At 39.0% G+C, this 6,846-nt stretch overlaps 1 pseudogene; it reads right to left on the bottom strand.

Annotated features, from left to right (window-relative positions):
* Positions 1 to 4,161: 4,161 nt before the first annotated feature.
* LOC120604812 (olfactory receptor 6C2-like) lies at positions 4,162 to 5,161 on the bottom strand (annotated as a pseudogene).
* Between the last annotated feature and the right edge of the window lie 1,685 nt (positions 5,162 to 6,846).

Below are 6,846 nucleotides of genomic sequence, written 5' to 3'. Positions count from 1 at the left end.
TATTGAGGCATAACTGACATACAACATTACATTAGTTTCAGGTGTACAACATAATGATTTGATATTTGTATATTTTGTGAAATTATCACCACAATAAGTCCAGTTAACATTTGTCACCATATATAGTTACAGAATTTTTTCCCCTTGTGATGAAAACTTTTAAAATCTACTCTCTTAGCAACTTTCAAATATGTAATAAAGTATTATTAACTGTAGTTGACATGCTACACATTATATCCCCAGTACTTATTTATTTTTTAACTGGAAGCTTTACTTTTGACCACCTTCACATATTTCACCCAACCTCTACTCCCCACATCTGACAATTACCAATCTGTTCTCTGTATCTATACTTTTTTTTTTTTTAAAGATTCCTCATATAAGTGAGAGCATATAGTTTTTATCTTTCTCTGTCTGGCTTATTTTACTTATAATACCCTCAAGCTCCATTAATGCTGTCACAAATGGTAAGATTTAATTCTTTTTTAGTTCTGAATAATATTCCATATATATTACATTTTTAATCCATTCATCTGTTGATGGACACTTAGGTTGTTTCCATATCTTGGCTATTATAAATAATGCTGCAATAAACATGGAGGTATAGATATATTTTTGAGTTAGTATTTTTGTTTTCTTCAAACAAATACTAGAAATGGAATTGCTGGATTATATGGTAGTTCTATTATTAATTTTTTGAGGAAACTTCAATACTATTTTCCATAGTGGCTGAATCTAATTTGCTCACTTCAGACTACCTAACAACAGAATCCTCTAGAATCTGTATAAATTTCAATAAAACAGTCACTCCCATTAGTGTCTCTATACTCCCTCCCAAGACTCCTTCAATGAAGAGGCTTCAACAACCTCTGCTCATTTCTTCTAGAGTCCCTGGATCATCGATGGTAACCATAAATTGTGCATGGGCTTCTGATGTAAGAAACTATCTTCCTTGGCTGCACCCTACATACCATTAGGCTCTACTGTGGATTAGAATGGTCTCTCTGATTTTCAGCACAAGCTGAGCATGTTTTCACAAGTTGTTACACAAAATGTTGAAGCCATTTAGGTTTTCAGAGTCCAAATTGGTGGTGGCCAAGGTCCTTGGAACTTCAAATTTTGCCTCTACTGCAGCATGCCAGATCATCCTCTGGTACATCGACTCTTAGGTTTACTTGCTGCTGCTTCCAGCTCTGAAACTCTGTTCACTATTCTTCATCTCCCCATTCTCTAAAACCCCATGACAAGCTAATACTCCTGGTTCTAATTCTCAGCTTCTAGTGACCACATGCTGGTTACCCTTCACTAATTTGCTACCTTATAGTGGTATGCTGCTCCTATCTTCAATTCTTTGTGGGTCTGAAATCCACCTCCCTCTGTGCACTCTCCACTGTAGTCCAGGGGAATAGTATCCTGGCTTTTGGGGAACCCCAACTTTCTGCAGTGGTAGCCCTCCATAACAACTATAGCAGAAAGAAGTTCGGACATTTTTAAGACATAAATTCTCCCCAATTTGATCTATAGATTTAAAACAACTCAGTCAAAATCTTAGCAGGATTTTTTTTTGTAGATATTGACAAAATTATATATCAATATGTATATGGAAAGGCAAATGTATATGGAAAGGTAAAGAAACTTGCATAGTCTAAACAATTTTGAAAAGAATAACAAAATCGTAGCATTCACACTATCTAATATCCAGTCTGTGATGCAAGATGGACCATTTTTTTTGTGTGTGTGTGGATGTGATCAGTTTTGTTCTGCATTGCTGTTCAATGGATCATGATCATACACTGAGTTTTCGATGCTAATCGTTTTGACCTCCTGAAGTATAGATCTTGTTTTTTATGTTGAATAATCCATTTGTTGAATCATTCGGCCATGGCATATGCTACACAACTTTTAAGATCCTAGAGATCACATATTAGGTACTAAAAGGCAGCAAACTCTAAGACAAGAATTATTATTAAAGTTTTCAAGACACTTAGTTGTCATAATCCTAGATTTCCAAATCTGGTCTACAAAAGCATGTCATAATCTGTTTGGATATATTTTAGAAAACAATGTGTTTGGATATGGATTGTTCAACCTTGCTAGTATAATTTATCGATGTACAGCAGGATATGTTTACTATGGTAATACATTGATTGACTGAAGTAAATCTAAAGTTGTTTTCCTTCCATAGCTGAGATAGTTTGTCCTTATACCTAGTAAAACAGAATGTGAAGAACTACATGAGCCGTATTGGTCAAATATTACATTGATATTGGCACCATCATTGGAGCTGATTATAATTTAGTGGGATTAATTACCTGGCACTAGATTATAAGCATAAGATTTCCAGGTCTTATTTTTCTCAAAGATTTTCATTTTCAAGAATGGCATGAAAACAGTAGAGCTAGTTGACAGTAAAGTCCATGTAGGTGGGGCCAATGAGTATTTTCATGGACTAATGTCTGGAGGAGCTTCTCCATGGCCTTGGGAAGACCACGGGATCTATGTACTACTGGGTTGGGAGAAGGGTAAGAATAGCTGAAGCTTTCTTCAGCTCAATAGAAGAGGTATATGGAGTAATATTTAACTCAACTGGAAATATATTTGGTAATGAAAAGTAGAGATAGTCCTTGACTTCATGGAGCTTAGTGTTTAGTGAAGAGAGAAAAATTAATAAAATCATCATAGGAAAAAATATTTCATATGACAAGAGGATTATTCATTTTCAAAGTTAGTTGAAAAAGAGATATTAAGAAAAATCATTATCCGCACCTACGCCTTTACTTCCATCTACTTTCAACAAACTAAATGTGTCCTTTCATTGCTCTTTTAGCTTGATAATCTGACTTATTAACCAAGACTTGCTTAGTCCACAGTTCAGAATTCCTACAGATCTTTCTTTCTCATTCTGTTTTTAAAGGCATATTCTACATCCAGTGATTTCCAGTGGACAGAGTGTGAATGGGTTTGGGAGAATGAAGATTCATTTCACCTCATGTAATTTGCAGCTGAAGAAAGACTTATTCATTCCTTAACTCTGGCATGAGGAACATTGGGACTGCTGATCTCTTATGGTCCAATTTTTTAGTGTTGTAAATCAGCTTAGAATATCTCTCTAAATATCACTGAAATTTCTTACCTGTTTTCTAGTGCTTCCCTATTCCTCCACCTTGCAATCAGTTTAGCACCTCCTGAGATCTGGAAAGGATGAGGTAGTTAAAGGATTTGTCTGAGTAGGTGGTAGGAAATGTCAGAGTACAACTTGTACTTACTTTCTGATTTCTGGTACAGTATATATTTTCTTAGAACAGCAGGTAAACAATAGAAAATTATGATGAAAAGAGTTAGTGGAGGAAGAGGGGCTTAGTTGAAAAGGCAAAAACTGAGCACTTAAAAATTATTCTTTATTCATTGGTTAATTTTGAAAGCCTGCGGGATTGAGATTGGCTTTTTTTTTTTAGAAAAATCATTATAGTAGAAAATTGGGATAACAGAACGTTATAGTAGAAAATTGGGATAACAGAACAGAATGAAAGTACAAACTGTCATATTTCACCTGTCCCATTAGCCCCTTTAAACTTGTTAATCTGACATTCCAAAAAAAGAAACAAATGCACACAGACATACACAGATATACACAAAATGATAAGAATATGAAATTTTATTTAGAAAGAATTTAGGCTTTTATAGAAAGAAGTTGTAAAACTTTTAAGCAAATGGAATTAGAAGAAAATTTTAGTCTACATTTTTATCTCCTGGGAAAGTGGGAGAGACAGTTTTATCAAACCAGGCAATAACAGGGTCATTTCTGTATACATAGATCATTGTCATTGATGTTATTGGGAAATCTGGGACTAGATCAGGACATATCAGTCAGTGTAAGAGGGATAGCTGAGCACCAATATGATAGTAAATTAATGCTGTCTACATTTCTTGATTCCATAAGTAATAATGAATGTATTGTTATAAATGTTTACTGCAAATTTATTCCCATGTATTTCTGAGAATAGATAGAGCTAAAAAATTAATACATGTTTCAACAGTAGGCATTAACAGTAAGAGACTGGGGTTGTGATGTATAAAACCATGACTAATATACAATTAGGTAAAAATAAAATAGAAATGGATGATTCTTTTATAATTTGTCATTTTGTACTTTGTAGTCCTTTAGTTCTTCAAGATAGATGCAACCCTTTTGAGCATGTCTTTGAAAGCTTGTACCACTTGCTTGTTCCTCAGAGTATAAATGAAAGGATTCATTACTGGGACTACTGAGTGGTAAGCACTCATACCACCTTATTAATAGCTACCCCTTCTTTTGCAGATGGTTTAATGTAGATGAAGATGCAACTTCCATAAGTGATGGAAACCACAATTATATGGGAAGAACATGTAGAAAAAGCCTTTTTCCTCTGCTGGACAGAAGGGAATCTGAGAACAGTTCTTATGATGTAAGTGTAAGACATCATTACACACACCAAGATGAACAGGAGTGTCAGCACAGTGAGGACCAAGACAAATCACTCTATAAACCCTGTGTAATCTTTAGGATGAGAGCAGCACCACATCCAAAGTGATCTATGACATTAGAGTCACAAAACTTGAGCTCTAAGCCCATGCTAAATGAAGGGATGACAATGATCACAGCAATCAAATAACAGCCAATAAGGAACTTGAAGCAGACTCTGTTGTTCATGATGGTTGTGTCATCCAGAGGTTTGCAGATGGCCATGTAATGGTTATAGGACATGGCTGTCAGAAGGAAAAACTTAGTTACACCCAGGACAACAACAAAAAATAATTGAGTGGCACTTGCATTGTAAGTACCAGTGTTGCCCTCTGATGCCATTGTGTAGAGGAATTTGGGTATGCAGACTGTCGTGAATGAGACTTCCAAGATGGAGAAATTCTGGAGAAAAAAGTACATGGGTGTATTAAGGTGAGAATCCACCAAGGTGAGAGTGATGATGGTCAGATTCTCAGCAATGCTCAACAAGTAGGTTAGAAACAAAAAGATAAAAAGCAGAATCTGTAGATTCGGGTCATCTGTCAGTCCCATCAGGATGAATGTTGTTATTGCTGTATAATTTTTCATCACTGATTCCTGACTATGGCCTGGTCTGTGTGTAAAAATAAAAGAGAGACATTGGTGAGGAGTACGGGGGAAGATGGTGGACTAGGTAAAAGCGGGGTTCATCTCCTCCCAGGACCAAATTGAAATTACAACCAAATTATAAAATAATCAACGTGGAGAATCAACTGAAGTTTAGCTACGTCTCATAATATAAAGGAGCCACATCGAAGCCACTAGGAGGGTCCTGAATTGGGCTGGACCCGCACCTACAGGTGGTGGAAGATCGCCGAGAGGAAGAGCGAGACTGCAGAGGCTCTCCTGAAGGAGGCGGTGGCGGGGGTAGGGGAGTCCTGGTCTCATTTGGGGGCTCTCCAACACAGGGTCCCAGCCCAAGGAAGAGGAGATTCCAATAATACTGTAGAAACTAGAGGGGATTCCAGCCACCTGGGTGAGACAAAAGGCGATTGAGCCAGTAGATACCCTTTTGAAGGACCCGCATAAAGGCATTCTGACCTGCCTATACTCATCTGGGACACTGGCGGTGGGTCTGAGGCTTGTGCAGGATTCATTCTGAAAAAGTCTCCATTACTTAGAGTCAGAAAGAGGACTGGAAAGGCAGCCACCATTGTGCTTTAGTCTGGCCCCCCTACAGGGTAACCTACAGACCACGCCAGCTTGATTGTGCAGACCTCTCCCACAGAGCCATTAGGAAGCATTGGTCTAAGGGAAGCAGCCCGCCCGGCCTAACCTGCAGATTGCCGGGGGAGGTTGTTCTTGGTTAGATACCAAGCCCTGATCTGAGTGATTCAGAGTGAAGTATTCACAGTGGGGGTGGCCATTGTTGTGAGCAGCGTTTCTAATCCCAGCAGCCACTGGGATTAGAGCCCCATTTCAGAGATAAGGTCAGGCAGATTGGTGCTGCCAACATGAACTTGGGCAGATATTGGGGACCTGCGGGCCAGTCCCAGACAGCAGCTGGTCTTGCTATGATCTAGGTCATCTGTGGGAACTTACAGCAGTTACCATATTTTCAGCAAGACTGAGGCTGTTTTGATCTGCCATTGTCTCTCTGAGATCCTGCCCCACCCAACCTGCAGACTGCTCAGGGCAGGTATTATTGGCTTGCTGCCAAGCTCAACTCCCGAGTGATTCAGGACCAAGTACTCACAGCGGGGCGGCCATCGTTGCGAGTGGCATTTCCAATCCCAGCAAAAGCGGCCAGCCCTGTAAACTATATTTCCATTCCCAGTGGGCGACCAGTGCTGTGAGCCGCATTTCATCAGTAGGGTTAGGCAGATCACTGCTGCCAACATGAACTTGGGTAGATATTGGGGACCTGTGGGCCGTTCTCAAACAGCAGCTGATCTTGCTGTGATCTGGGTCTTCTGTGGGAACTCACAACAGTTACCAAATTTGCAGCAAGACTGAGATTGTATTGATCTCATTGCCATTATCTCTCTGAGATACTGCCCCATTCTATCCACAAATTGCCCCAGGTGGCCCAATGACAGTGAACTGACACAGCCCTGACCTTCCCCTCCCCTGATCGCCTAATCCAAACAGGTGTGATAGCCTGCTGAAATGTGAAAGGGTTAAAGGATAATTAAAACCTGAAACTGGACGAAGGAAGTCTATACCTTAGGCCTAGTTTCTGGAACCCTTAACTGCATTCTGTTAATCATGAAACTTGTAACAATGAGCTCATACGCTAACTGCCAATTTTAGCCTGTGTAACCCTGCTTGCTTGCGTGGCATGAAAAATAATCAGTTGTATATAA

This window comes from Pteropus medius, unplaced genomic scaffold, assembly GCF_902729225.1.
Source record: "Pteropus medius unplaced genomic scaffold, Ma_sr-lr_union100, whole genome shotgun sequence".
Classification (NCBI taxonomy): domain Eukaryota; kingdom Metazoa; phylum Chordata; class Mammalia; order Chiroptera; family Pteropodidae; genus Pteropus; species Pteropus medius.
The sequence above is the reverse complement of the archived record's forward strand: the minus strand, read 5'-3'. Positions and strand labels throughout refer to the sequence as shown.